Here is a 13,471-nt window from a genome sequence, read left to right as displayed (position 1 = left end):
TTTTTTTTTTTAATCTGTTTTATATGCAAGAAATAACTTGAGCATCAGCTCCAAGAAGGCGCTGGAAAATGCCAATTTGCAGCGCTCACGTATTGAAGATGTCTCTTAATGATTACACAAAGGGTGTGCATGGAAAAAATGGGGCCAAATATTGAGTGTGCTCCTGTTACGTGATCCTTGGTCCAGCAAAAATCATTAGAGACTGATTCCTCTGGTGACCTGCTAAAACTGGATTGCTTGGCAAGAATATACAGGAACTGTGGTTGCATGAGGGCATTATTACTGACTAAGCCTCATGTTTTCTTCACAAATACTGAAGTACCACAAGAAAGGATGTAAGATCAATCTGCACAATTATGTGCAAATGCATGAGTCCCATTTCACTTTTTCAGTAGTTATATATATTTTTTTTATATATATATATTTATATATATATATAAAGCTGGCACGGAATTTCTACTGTTATTGCACAACAGCTTGCATTTAAAAAGCCATTGTGCTTAAGTGCAAACTGAGAATTAACATATTTGGAAGGAGAAAAAAAAAGGAGGAGGCGTGTGTCAAAAAAAACCCCAGCCAAATCCAAATGCTTATAATACATCTCCTAGATGCAGTCCAGGACCTGGAGTTCACCCTCAGCATACATTTAGATACAGACACTACCTGGTGGGCAGGCAATTATTTTCCCCTTCCAGTTCTAGTGCCATCAATGCAGAGTTCAGCCCAGTAGAATTTGACTGAATTTGCTCTGAACTAGCACTTTCATGACTGTGCTGCGTTATGCCCCTACCCCTGGCCATGGCAGGGGGGTTGGAACTAGATGATCTTCAAGGTCCCCTTCCAACTCGAAGCATTCTGTGATTTTATGATTTGAATAAGGAGCTGGCTGTGAAACAAGCTATCCCAGGCATTGTGAAACCCATATTTCTTTTAGGAATACAGGGGTGACATCCTGGCAATGGCTTGAGAATGTTTTAACTTTCTATAATATTTTACAGGATGATTCAGAATGCAATACTAGACAAGAACATTTTTATTTTGAAGAAAAAGATTAGGTGATTATTTACAAGCTTCACCTCAATTTATTTAGGAAGGCTTATGGACTCATTTGCATCATCTCTTAATAGCCACTGATAAACCTGCCCCCCATAACGACTTCAGTCTCTGTTAACCACTTTTTTCGTGTGTGTTTTTAATCTCTAAAATTAACTGCAGCGATGGGTTATGTGAAAAAATCCTTATGCTGGTGGTCGTAACCCAATTTTTTGTGATTTACATATGGGTCTCCCAAAGAAACTAAACGGCCTGAAATGAAAACAAAGAAATGAAAAGGCAAACAGGGTGGTTTGGGGGTTCTCCTGCTGTGGCTATTGTTTTCCTGCAGGGAGGCCCCAGAATAGAGGACAGTGATTTCAGCAGAGCGAGCGATGGAGGAAATGAAGAGGCTTCCAGGGATATTACAGGCTGGATGCAGAAGGTGTAGGATGCCTACTGGAAGCTTTTCATGTATGAAGTGTCCACACCTTGTGGCCAGGCATGCAGACAGGGGCAGTGTGGTAAAATGATAACCGAGAAAGCAACGATGTAGTGGAAAAGAGGACACGTGGATCTTCATCATCACAGCACCTGGAAGTGAAATGCTGAGAGCAGGAGGCATTACTGTGGTGGAGCTGAAGAAAACAATCAACAAGTAGCAAGGGAAGCAGAAGTGGCAAAGATGATCAAAGCACCTCACTCCAAAGGAGAGGCAAAAGTCAAAGGGCTAGTGGTGCAAGGCTTCAAAGGGGAAAAAAAGAGCAACATAGAGATTTATTAAATCCTAAAGGAAAAAAGCAAAATAGGAAGCTGGTCAGGCTAGTTGGACAGACAGGGAATACTAGGTCATTTGTTGAGGTTGCCAATGCCATCACTGTCAACAGAGCTGGTGGCAGAGGGCACCCCAAAGCACTGGGATCTGTCCCAGGGAGATGTGGGGGGTGATGCTGCCCCTTCTGCCTGCCTCTCCTTGGCCCCTGACTGCCTTTAAAGGGTCATGAGAGCAGTAGTGCTTAGCCTAACAGCTCAAAAAGATCGTTCTAAGTGTGTTGGCTGGCAACTAACTGATTTACACTTCACAGTCACGTGTGTGTTCCTCTCTTTGCCTGACTAGAGGTGCCCAAACAAACTGACCCAAGGGAGAAGCTGTAACAGCATGTGCCCAGGGTGAAGGAGAGTAGGGAGAAGACCTCACCTGCCCCCAAAAGAGCACATCTAGGAATGTGAACAATGCTGGTTGAGGAAAAATTAGTTAGGTTGTACTAGTGAACGGGAGGATCATGGACTGCATCCCTGAGGAAGGACTTGGGACAGGGTGTCGAGGCTGAAAAAGATCCTGAAGGTCATAGGAAGGATCAGCAGTGGATTTTTCCCTGTTAAGACAAGTGTCAGTGCCTGAAGTGATACAAAAATAACTGTGAAAGTGATATTCAAGAAAGACTATGTTCAGGTGAGCTTGGTGAAATACTTCCAGTCTTTGAAAGGAAGTGCCAAAGACAGAAAAGTTATTGCAGATCAGTACAGTCAGTACAAGGATTGTGGTTAGAAGGGAAAGCCATGCAAAGTGGACTCATCTGAGGGTGGATAGTGCTGAAGATAGAGCTTCCTGGGATCACATTTAACAAGCTTATGAGATTAAAACTAAGAAATGAATAAAATACTTTGGGAGAGTAGTGAAATCCTTACAGCTATTTTTAGAAGGAAAGGAGGAGGGCAAAAAGGGACAATACTGCTGTCAACTGTAGTCAAGTGGGCAATATCAAGAGTCAGATTATTTACTCTGATATGGCTTGGAAGTATGTGATCAATAGGGGACAACAGACATGCCCATGTGTTCATACCAAGCAAGTGAATTGAAGGTGACGTGCAGAGCACGGAACTGAATATGACAGTGACTGCACTGAGGTGGAGGAGCAGCAGTGATTATTACATGACAAGAGCAATCATGTTGGAAATGCGCTGCACAGAAATGATAGAATAACAATTTAAAGGTACTGGAGGAGTAGAAACATATTTTAAAGGTGTTAAGAAAAAAAATGTGATAATGTGGATAACGCAGATTAGTTTTGATCAAAATTGTTCCAGGGAAAGATGTCAAAGGAGGCCCTTCTGGGATAGTCTGGGGAGTTGAATTTAGATATGAATAAAGAATTATTGAATGCTGTTAGAGAGAGAAATACTCCAGAGATTTGTATCACAGGAAATTTTCTTAGTCATTGAGACTGAACACCATTAGCAATCACACACCATGGGTGTTTAAACAGAAGATCTGTTTAACTCCACAGTCAATGAACCAGAGGGGGATATGACTTAAAATTTTGTTTCTGTGACTAACATTAAAATCTTAGAGGAGGTAGTTGCAGAAAAAAGCATTGAGTGAGCAAGTGAGGTTGATTTACTTGATATCTGACCTGGAACATGGGTCTGTGACAGATATTCTTAGTTTAAAAAGGGAAAATCATGCACAGCTGAAAGGGACTAAATGATGAAGAATGGACCAAGAAGCTCAAGGTTTACTTTTAAATGCAGCTGGGAATTTCTTTATGTTAAAGACATAAAGGTGTTGGGGACTTGTCTTCTAAAGCAAAGGAAACAACAGCCCTACAGCTCTGGAATTAAGGGTAGATTTCTTGAAAGGGACCCTCCAAGGATGGGGAAACATGGTTGCCCTGCAAAAAGACCTGCCTTAAGGATCAAGGAGCTCAGGGAGAAAAAGAGAATTGCCAGCAGCTGTTCAATAGCACAGCTGGCTTTGCCAAACACCTTTAAATGCTGAGCAGTGAGCTCTCCAGGGTTAGTGTGAGCAGAACAGCTGTGGTGAGAACAGTGCTCTGCTCTAAAGCCCTCATCACATCCCTGTAGTTTGGGAGATCCTCTGGGGTTGGTGTTTAGAGATGTGCACACTCTGTAAGTAGAAAATGGGTGGGGAGGGGGTGTGTGTAAGTGTAAGAATCACATCAGAGAAACAAACATTTGGAGGTGGGTTTTTTTAGTTTGGGTTGTTTTCTTTTTCATTTGTTTGTTGGTTTGGTTTGGGTTTTGGTATTTTTTTTTGTTTTGTTTTGTTTTTAACAATGGGAGAATTGTGGTCCAAGTTTGCTTTCAGTACCTGACAAGGTGGGCCAGAACAGGCTTATGTGTTTGCCCAGGCACCCACATGGCCTGTGGTCTCTGTCTGAAGCAGAAAAGGGTCAGTCTGAGCAGTGAAAAGATTCGAGAAGTAAAGCCATCAAAGTCTTTTAGTGCAAAGTCTTAGGAAATTTTAATTGTCGGTCTCATCACTAGCTAAAACAAATTCCCATCAAAGGTGCTTGGGCAGAGATGGGAACTAATTAATCTGTCTTGATGCCAGGCAGACATTCAAGATGAGTCCCATAGGGTTTGTTTTTTTTTTGTGCCTCTTCCTTGGGGATGGAGAGGATAGATGGGCACAGCAAAGATGCCTAAGGATGAGCTGTCCCTCCTCAAATCCAGTGGTGGCTGCATCTGGATCAGAAAGCTGCTGACTGTGATAATATGGTAAGGGACAGCTGTCATATATGTGGCTCTGCTTGACCCATGTTTGTGCTGTCACTCAGATGATCGTCTGGTTTATTCCTAGTTTTTTGGTTTGTGGTTTTTTTTTTTTTTTTTTTAATCCCTGTTTGCTTGGGAGCACTCTTTAGCCTTTTAGGAACAAGGTAATATTTGTATTTCTGCACGTCACTGGTTTATGCTCAGAGAAACTCTAAGTGCTCGACTTTGTTCTTTTGACTTTGCTCACTTGCAAATGGAAAAAAAACCCACAAATTTGTGGGCAGTAACTCTGCAAATAGAAGGTGTGGATCAGATTCTGGCTGCCTTGTGGTCTGTGAAGCCTCTCTGGGTACAGCAGTGGGCCACCTGTGAAGAAGTGGGTTGTATGCACCGATGTGAGAGAAGATCATGATGATGGGTTTAGAGCAAGGAAATTACCATGATGTGTGCTACACAGTATGAGAGGAGGAAATAGAAACACATCTCTAAAAGACCACGAGGAAATGGTAGCAGAGATGTTGGTCTTTTGCTGGATTAGTAAAGGATTATTTTGTATCTGCATTTTGGGTAACTTAGCAATGCTTTAAATGTATGTACAGCCAGACCAAAAAATGCATTGCTGAGGGAAGTGGTACTCATCGTGCCTCTGCCTGGCAACAAAGGCCAGAGTCATCTGGAGCATATTCATGCTGACCTGCTCTGCGTTGTTTCCACAGCATGATGCCAAGCAAATGGCAAGCTGTACTAATTGGTCAGCAGGGGATTTCCTTGTATAAAAATGGCCCTCAGGAGGCTCAGAAGTGACCATACCTTAATGCAGCTCAATGACAGCAGTCTATACAGCAAGAAATGTTTGTATTTAAGTGGAAGTACTAAAGGGATACAGGCCTGCCAGCTTCCCTGGCTGTGTTTGTGGGCTGGCTTTTCCCTGCCCTGTGGGCCAGCATGTTCCTGCATTGTCCTTCTGCAGTTGCAGGCAGAGGGGACGTCAGCTCAGCTGAACAGAGAGAGAGGGTGTTCTCCCTAGGTTCTGGATTGTGGATTTCACTCCTTTTGGTTGTGCTTCAAGCTTGGCTCACCATCAGTCTTCATATCCTCTACCAGGGCCTGGGGAAGTTCCTTTCCTTATCTGTTTTTGGTCATTAATTTTCTTCATTTTATCTTAGGGCGTTTGACAGATACCTTGTGTAAGGTAGTGAAGATAGCTCACTTTGTGACCTCCTGCAATGTTGATGACAACATTTAAACTTCCCTGCTACAGTAACGAAACTCCGGTGGTACCATTTGAGCGGGGAGACCTCCTACACCAGAACATCTGTCTGGAATTGCCACTCAGTGACAGAGAGAAATAAATCGAGATGGGGACCCAGGGACTTCATCTTTGCTTATTACATGGTGAACTTCTGCAGGCAGAAGTAGTCCCTGTGGTGTTTCTGTGTCCAATAGGTGTTGAATATTGTGAGACTACTATCTAGAAAGAAATCCTACCCACGCTTTCCTGGGCAACTGAATAGGAGGATGTGGTTTGCACCACCTTATGACCATGCTAAATGTAGAGTTACTGTTTGCACAGCTCCCTAAACAACCTGAAAATGTGAGATCTCTACTATTTAAAACTAGCTTGTCTTCGGGGTGCATGAATACTTGCAATTACCAGAGTCCTACTTCCTTCATAGCAATATATTCCACAGCAGATGGGAATGAGATGGCATCACATTGCCACTGTGTATTCCCTTGGAAATGCAGGATACAGAACTCTTAAGTGGCCTCACAATTCTTATTGAAGATGTGAATTGTTTTTTTATATTTGGTTTGAATTTTTGTTTCTTTTTTCCCTTAGAATTCAAAAACCTTGGAAGGAAATCTCTAGGGCTAGTGATTTTTTTTCTTTTTCTTTTTTTTTTCTCTTTATGACAGTGAAAGAAAGCATATAGGATAGCAAAAAAGAAGAGATGTTGACAAGCACAAGAATCAGAAAATCTGTCATAACTTTCCTCTCTGTTTTGCAAAACATCTCAAGTGGTTCCTGTGCTGCCTATATTAAAAAAAAAAAAAATAAATCAAGCTGCAAGTGAATTGCATACACAGTTCCAGATTCACTTTTCCACAACAGGAATGGAATTGGACAGCTGACAGGGACCAACTGAAGCACTTGGATGTAAATCAATGGTTAGGCAATGCAAGAGAGACAATTTCTTAGCATGAAAAAATGCCAGGGGAATTAGAGTCCTTTCAGCTCCCAAGTACTTCCCTTGCTCAGAAAAAACCTGCCATCATGAATCCCTTATATTTGGGTCTGAAAAGGATCATTTGTGACACTTTTACTCTGTGCTCGTGTACACATTTGTGTGGCCTACATGTGTTTCTCTTTCTGCTTGTTCTGGTCTCAGTTAAGACTTTAAAGCTTCTCTATTCAGTACTTGGAGTTTGCATTGATGTTACAACCCAATCATACCTCAGATGCTCCCAAAGGTTTTTTGTTTTTATTGTTATAGCCTTTTTTTGTTGTTGTTGTTCTTTCAAAGCTGGCTGGGTGACTTCCTGCAAGTTCTTGGATTTCTCATATGGGAACTTCTTCAGTCCATCTGTGATCTTGTTACAGGAACATAGCAAAGACATCTATTAATTTTGACTCTTTTTCCTTCTTGCCTCTATGTTGTTACTATGTTCTAAGCCTTTCTTCATTTCCATCCTTCTCCATCTGCCTCTTCCTGTTGAGACCAGTCATTTGAAGCTGTTGCTGTCTGAGTTTCAGGCAGTTAGACAATATTTATTGATGAGTACACCTGAACTGTAATCATACCTCCACTGCTACAATCAGCTCTGAACTGGGTGCTCCAAATGCAGTCCAGTAAAGAGGCAAGGCAAGGGTTTGAGTTCCTGGGATGCTGCAAGTGTGTCTGTCTTGCTCACAGCTCTGTGAACCTGGATGCTTTGTAACCTGCTGCCCAGAGTGCAACCAAATCCAGATGTGCCGCCAGTAAAGTTTAACAGAAAATGTATGAAGACAGTGAGACTTAAACTATTCACATTTCAACGTAATTTTTCCTTCCTGGAATGAGATTCCAGCCATTGATCAGTCATTTTGGAGCACAGTTCTCCACTGCCCTGTGCCTTGCTTTGTCCTTTACACCAGTGCAGCATGAGAGGGGCTGCAGCTTTTGGAAATAAGGGTGTTTTGGCCACTTTACACGGTACTATGCAGTAGCAAAAGGTGGTGAAGAGCAACTGCAAACAAGTCCAGATCAAAAATAACTGTTATAATTCATGTTGTTATTTAAATAGAGAGTTGAGTGGCCGTTTCCTTAGTGGTTAATATTGCTCATGACTCCTTAGAATTTAATCCTGAAAAAAAACCAAATAACACACCAAGAAAGAAACATCTTCTCTAGAAACTTTTACCTGTCACTGAGGCCTGTATTATCAGGCATCATCAGCTCCCCTGGTCTCTGGTGATTTGTAATTTTTTTCCGCCTAGTAATGTACACTTTCAAACTGCATGGGTGTCTCTGCACACCATTTTAAATGACAGTCCTTTCTGACCTTTGCGTGGGAAGTCGCACAAACGTTGCTGAACTCTCTGGACTTGTCAACGTTAATATAAATGCCCTGGAGTCTCATTCAGCTAACAAAATGGTACATGAACTACTTCAATCTTGAGGCAGCCATGAGGGGGAGCAAATGTCATGTTCCATTTTCCTTTGTAGGAAGCCTCCTCTGCTGCTGGAGGCTACTTGTCCTAGGAGCCTCACGCTGCAGAACTGATCATAAACCCAAAGGAAAGTTGTACCACAACTCTGTTCCCTTCTCCCACTGACTCAGCCTTCAACCTGCGATGTTCTTGGTGCCTCTCTTGGGTTATCATCCTAGTAATGACCCCTTAACCAACTTCTGATTGAAACTTTCCTGTCACATACGTGGGTCAGAGTGTACCTGTTCTACTAAGTTTCTAAATCACCAGGCACCGTAGGGCATCAGCCACAGAATCACTGGCTGGTTGAGGAAGGTGATTGTCACACTCTGCGCTGGTGCACCCTGATGTGAGTCCTGTGTGCAGTTTTGGGTGTCACAACATAAATAAGAAGGATATAAAGCTATTAGAGAGTGCCCAAAGGAGAACTTGTGAAGATGATGAAGGGTCTAGAGGGGAAGCCATATGAGGAGCAGCTGATGTAACTTTGTTCAGCCTGGAGGAGACTGAGGAGAGACCTCATTGCAGTCTACAGCTTCCTCATAAAAGAAGCAGAGGGGCAACCACTGATTGATCTCTCTGCTGGCGAGCGACTGGACCTAAGGGAATGGCATGAAGCTGTGTCAGGGGAGGTTTTTGTTGGATATTAGGAAAAAGTGCTTCACTTGGATGGTGGCTGGGCACTGGGACAGGCTCCCCAGGGCAGTGGTCACAACACCAAGCCTAGCGGAGTTCAAGAAGCGTTTAGACAACGTTCCCGGGCACACGATGTGATGCTCGGAGCTCCCGGAGGCCGCTAGAGGGACCCGCCCGCCCGGGGAACGGCTCCGCTCAACACCCGGCCCAAAAAACCCCGACCCCGCAGCGGGTCTGCAGCGGCACGAGTGGCCTGGGACGGCGAGGACAACCCAAAAATCGCCTCCCGTTTCTCCTGTTTGCAACCCGCTGCTTGTGTAGTCGCGATTGCTCGCCCGCAGCCCGGGGCTGAGGCGAAGATGCTCTGGCCCGTGAGAGCGCGGCGCTCGCCGACAGCCCGCTCCGCTCCTTCCTCCTTCTCCCTGGCACCCCTTTCATCTGTGCTGTGTTTCTCTCTCTCTCTGCGCCTTAGTCAATAATCCGTTACTCCTCTTTTGGTTTTCCTCGTGCAGCCAAGGATGAGTGAGCCCAGGACAGGTTATCATTTCGTAGCCTTCCTCGTTCCCCTGTAGGATCTTTTAACGAGAGCTTTTTTTTTTTGCCCGGTTACACGAAATAACTCAAACTTTCTACTGAAATAACTCTGATCCTTTGCTCACTGTGTGCAGTGTGGTGTGGGTGAGAACAGTCAGAGTGTGGAGCGGGGTGAGAAGAAGGGGTGGTTCAGAGATTAGATTTATTTTCTGTTAAATCTAGACTGCTTCCTTCTATTTTACGTCTTGTTCGCGGGTTCAGAGCTTGGAGGGGATTTCAGTCGCTTTTTGTTATTCTTCTCCAGTCAAACAAAAGTGAGGAGCAGTGGAGTAAATTGGTTGAGAAGTAATTTCACACTATGCTGTCAGATGGAGAGGCAGGTGAAGGCCAGGCTGGCAGGGGCCGGGGAGGATTGGCATCCATCGGGGTATTTAACAAGGAGAAGCAGGAAACATTGTTGTGGTTTGACTGTATAACTTGTATTTGTGAAAAGCAAGCTAAGCATATACCCCTGCCATGTCTAAAGCAGGGGACAAAATCTCCATTCATACTCCATGTACTCAAGGTGGCTTTTGAGAGGACAAGAGGGCATCACTAGGATATAGATAAGATTTTTAAAGGTGTCCTTTCATACCAGCATTTTTTTTTTTTCTCTACTGCTTGGAGCCTTTAAAGTCTCAGCACTTGCAGTTCCCCAGTCTCACTGGCTGTGTATGCTGGGTGCTGACCAGTATTGTCACACTAATCTTCAAGAAGGATCATGTGTGCTCAGCTATACAGTGATGTACTGACCCTGTGTGGGATGGAGGTGGCAAAACAACCTCCTCCCCATCTCTCAGCTTCTGGGAGGTGCCAGGCAGCTTCGAAGTGAACTGGCACTTTTGTTAGTTGGATCTGAGCCGTGATGAGTTCAAGCAAGTTTACTTCAAGGCTGCCTGGCTCCATAAGGAGAAAACTGCTCAGTCTTTGTCATTCCTTCTTCTCCTCTTCCTTCCCCTTTCCTGATTTTTGCCTTGCTCCACAGCTCTTATTGGCACCCCTCAAACTGTAGTGCATGATTCCTTGTGCAGTTCAACAAAGGGATGCTCAAAATCCTGCACCTGGGGAGGAACAGCCCCGTGCACTAGTATATGCTGGGGGTTAACAAGCTGAAAAGCAGCTTGGCAAGAAAGAACCTGGAGTCAGACTTGTGGGCAGAAAGCTAAACAGGAGTCACACTGTGAGCTTATGGCAAAGAAGGACACTTGTGTTCTGGCCTGCACAGGGAGGAGTGTGACGAGCAGGTCAAGGGAGGTGAATCTTCCTCTTTGCTCAGCACCTGGAGTGCTGGGTATAATTCTGGTCTCTTTGGTACAGGAGAGACATGGACATACTGGAAAGAGTCCAGGGAGGGGCCACTAAGAAGTTGAAGGGGATGGAGCAACACCTCTGCGAGGGAAGGCTGAGAGACCTGGTGCTGTTCAGAAGAGAAGGTAAAACTTATCTCTGTGATAAATACCTGAAGTGAGGGTGCAGAGAAGATGTAGGCAGGCTCTGTTCAGTGGAGCCCAGTGACAGGACAAGAGGCAACAGGCCTGAAACATGGGAGGCTCTGTCTGAATGTGAGGAACACTCTTACTGTGAGGGTGGCTGAGTGCTGGCACAGGTTGCTCAGAGTTGGTGGAGTTTTTGCTGGGGGATATCAAAAAGCCACCTGAACGTGACCCTGGACAGTCTTCTCTAGGTGGCCCTGCTTGAGCAGGGAGATTGGACAAGATGAACTCCAGAGGTTCCTGCCAACCTCAACGTTTTTGTGATTCTGTGATTCCTGCACTAGTTTTGAAAACACCCTTTGTTTTCTTGTTTTGTATGCTGAATAGCACCCCAGGACCTGTCTGAGGTGTTGGCTGCCTACTTCCCTGGAGTTTTGGTTTTCTAACTGTAAAAGTGAGATAAGACCTCAGATAATTAGTTAATTAATATTTCTTCCATACTTCAAAAACATACTTGTCAAAATGCAAAAGGCCATCAACGAATGAGGTTAGAAACACTCAAATGGTAATATAACTTACCTTTATGTGTGTGAAAAATGAAATCATGTTTACCTGTTATAGATACATCTTTCTTGGAACACTGTTTTGGGTTCAAAACAACAGCAGTTTGCTGGCTGTCAGAGTAGATACGGAAGAAAAATCCACAACATGAAAACCCTTAACCTGAATTTTTATCATCTTAAATTCCATATACCCAAGCTGATTGATCCCCTCAAGCTTCAAGAGATTAACTTTATTAAGACAGGGAATGCAAGCCCTTTACTGACCAGCATAGAGCTGTTGAGGTAGTTGCTAAATATTCTAGAAGCACTGAAAGAGCCCATCTCAGTTAGGATAGACAGTAAGCTGCAGGAGCTGATACTAAGGGAACATTAATATCTGTTTAACCTCCCGTTTGCAGGGAAGAGGGTCCAGATGCTGAACTGCCCCTTGTTTTGTTAGTGGTTAGTACTGACTAAACTTGGTGCTGGTGGCATTCTCTTTGAAGGGATCTCTTTTTGCATCCCCTGGGGGGGAGCACTGCTGCTCTGTCTTGAGCCCACCTGGTCATCAGCCAGTTCAGGCTGCCTCCTGGCTACCTCCAAAGTAATAGATGGATGTGCAAGGTTTTGACTATTTTTTTTGCTGTGGATAAAGGCACAGCTTTGCCCCTGCTGATTCTTGGTGTGTGTTTGTGGAGCAACTGCCTTCTAGTGACTGCCAGCCTAGGAACGACTGGAGTGCAAACTGGCTGATTTCTTATTTCATGGCTGTGGACTATTTTATGCAGCTTTGTACTGTGAAATATGGGAAACCAGGCTTAGCCAAGAGTGAGTTGCTTAGCAGACGCTTGCTGTCATACAAATTAGCCACAGCTTTTGCATCCTGGAGTGCTGCCAGCACAGAGTTAGCTATTGCATTAGATGTCTGCTACCAGTCATGATCTAAACTGAAAGTGAGAAGATTAATCACTTTACCAGCATTATCTTAGCAGGTAGTGCTTTTTGTGGTGTTAAACGTGTTTCTCATCTTTAAACCCAAACCATAAAATCCTTCTCTGAGTTTCAAATCAATGAATGTACAGGAAGAACAGGAAGAGGTTTAATTTAGTGAGGGGAAATATCATGCACGTGTAGGAGGCTATGTTGCTTTAGAATTGAAAGAGGCTTATTTTATTAGTGTCACCCATCTAATATGTAGCAATGAATACCTTCAAAACTATATTTTAAATAAATGTATGCCTGTATCATATGTATGACGTGTTATGCCACTATATTATATAAATAAGTGTGGATACAATAGATTTGAGCTACTAGTGGACAAAAAGTAATAGCATGTGATGAGAAGATCTTTGACTTTGACACTGCCCCAACCAGGATTTTTAATACATAGTTGTACTAACGTAGTTTGACTAATAAAACACAGTATTTTTTCCTTGCCTAAAAAATATTCCCCTGTGAAATTTTCCTGAGTGGCAGAGTTCTTTACTTAAAGAGGTATCAGGAATTTTTGGTAATTTTGGTAATAAAAATTGGTAATTTTTAGCAGATCAGCTGCTGTTGGTACTGCCCCCGTACTGCAGCAAGCACTTTTTGCAGGAGGAATACAAGACCCACCAGCAGATGCCATTTGCTGCTCACTTGGGTGCTGGAGAGTTGCAGTTCTTGTTTCTAGGTGAGACAAGTGTTATGTTTATGCTTAATCTTCACAGGGCTGCTACAAGGGTTTCCTTTCACTTTCCTGCAGTGATTAGGGCTTTAGTGTGCAGAGGTTCAAAAAAGCCCTTTCTTGCAGTGGCTGCAGCGGTGATTTTTCTGTTTCCCTTCTGCAAGGGAATCTGAAATGGGAAAGGCCAAGTAGTAATGTGTACTTGCCTAGAAATAATGTGCTGAGTTTGTAACTACTGGAGAAAATAGTTTGGCACACAGCTATTTCCGTGTACCTCCCTAGCAGCAAGAACAATTAGGCACCAGCTGAAGACAGCGACTGCCAAAAGCGCATTTGGATGAGGTGGGTGTTCCTGGGTGGTACAGTCATGCGTTAACGA

The sequence above is a fragment of the Lepidothrix coronata genome, unplaced genomic scaffold (assembly GCF_001604755.1).
Source record: "Lepidothrix coronata isolate B3197 unplaced genomic scaffold, Lepidothrix_coronata-1.0 Scaffold183, whole genome shotgun sequence".
In the NCBI taxonomy this organism is placed as follows: domain Eukaryota; kingdom Metazoa; phylum Chordata; class Aves; order Passeriformes; family Pipridae; genus Lepidothrix; species Lepidothrix coronata.
Note: the sequence above shows the minus strand (reverse complement) of the source record.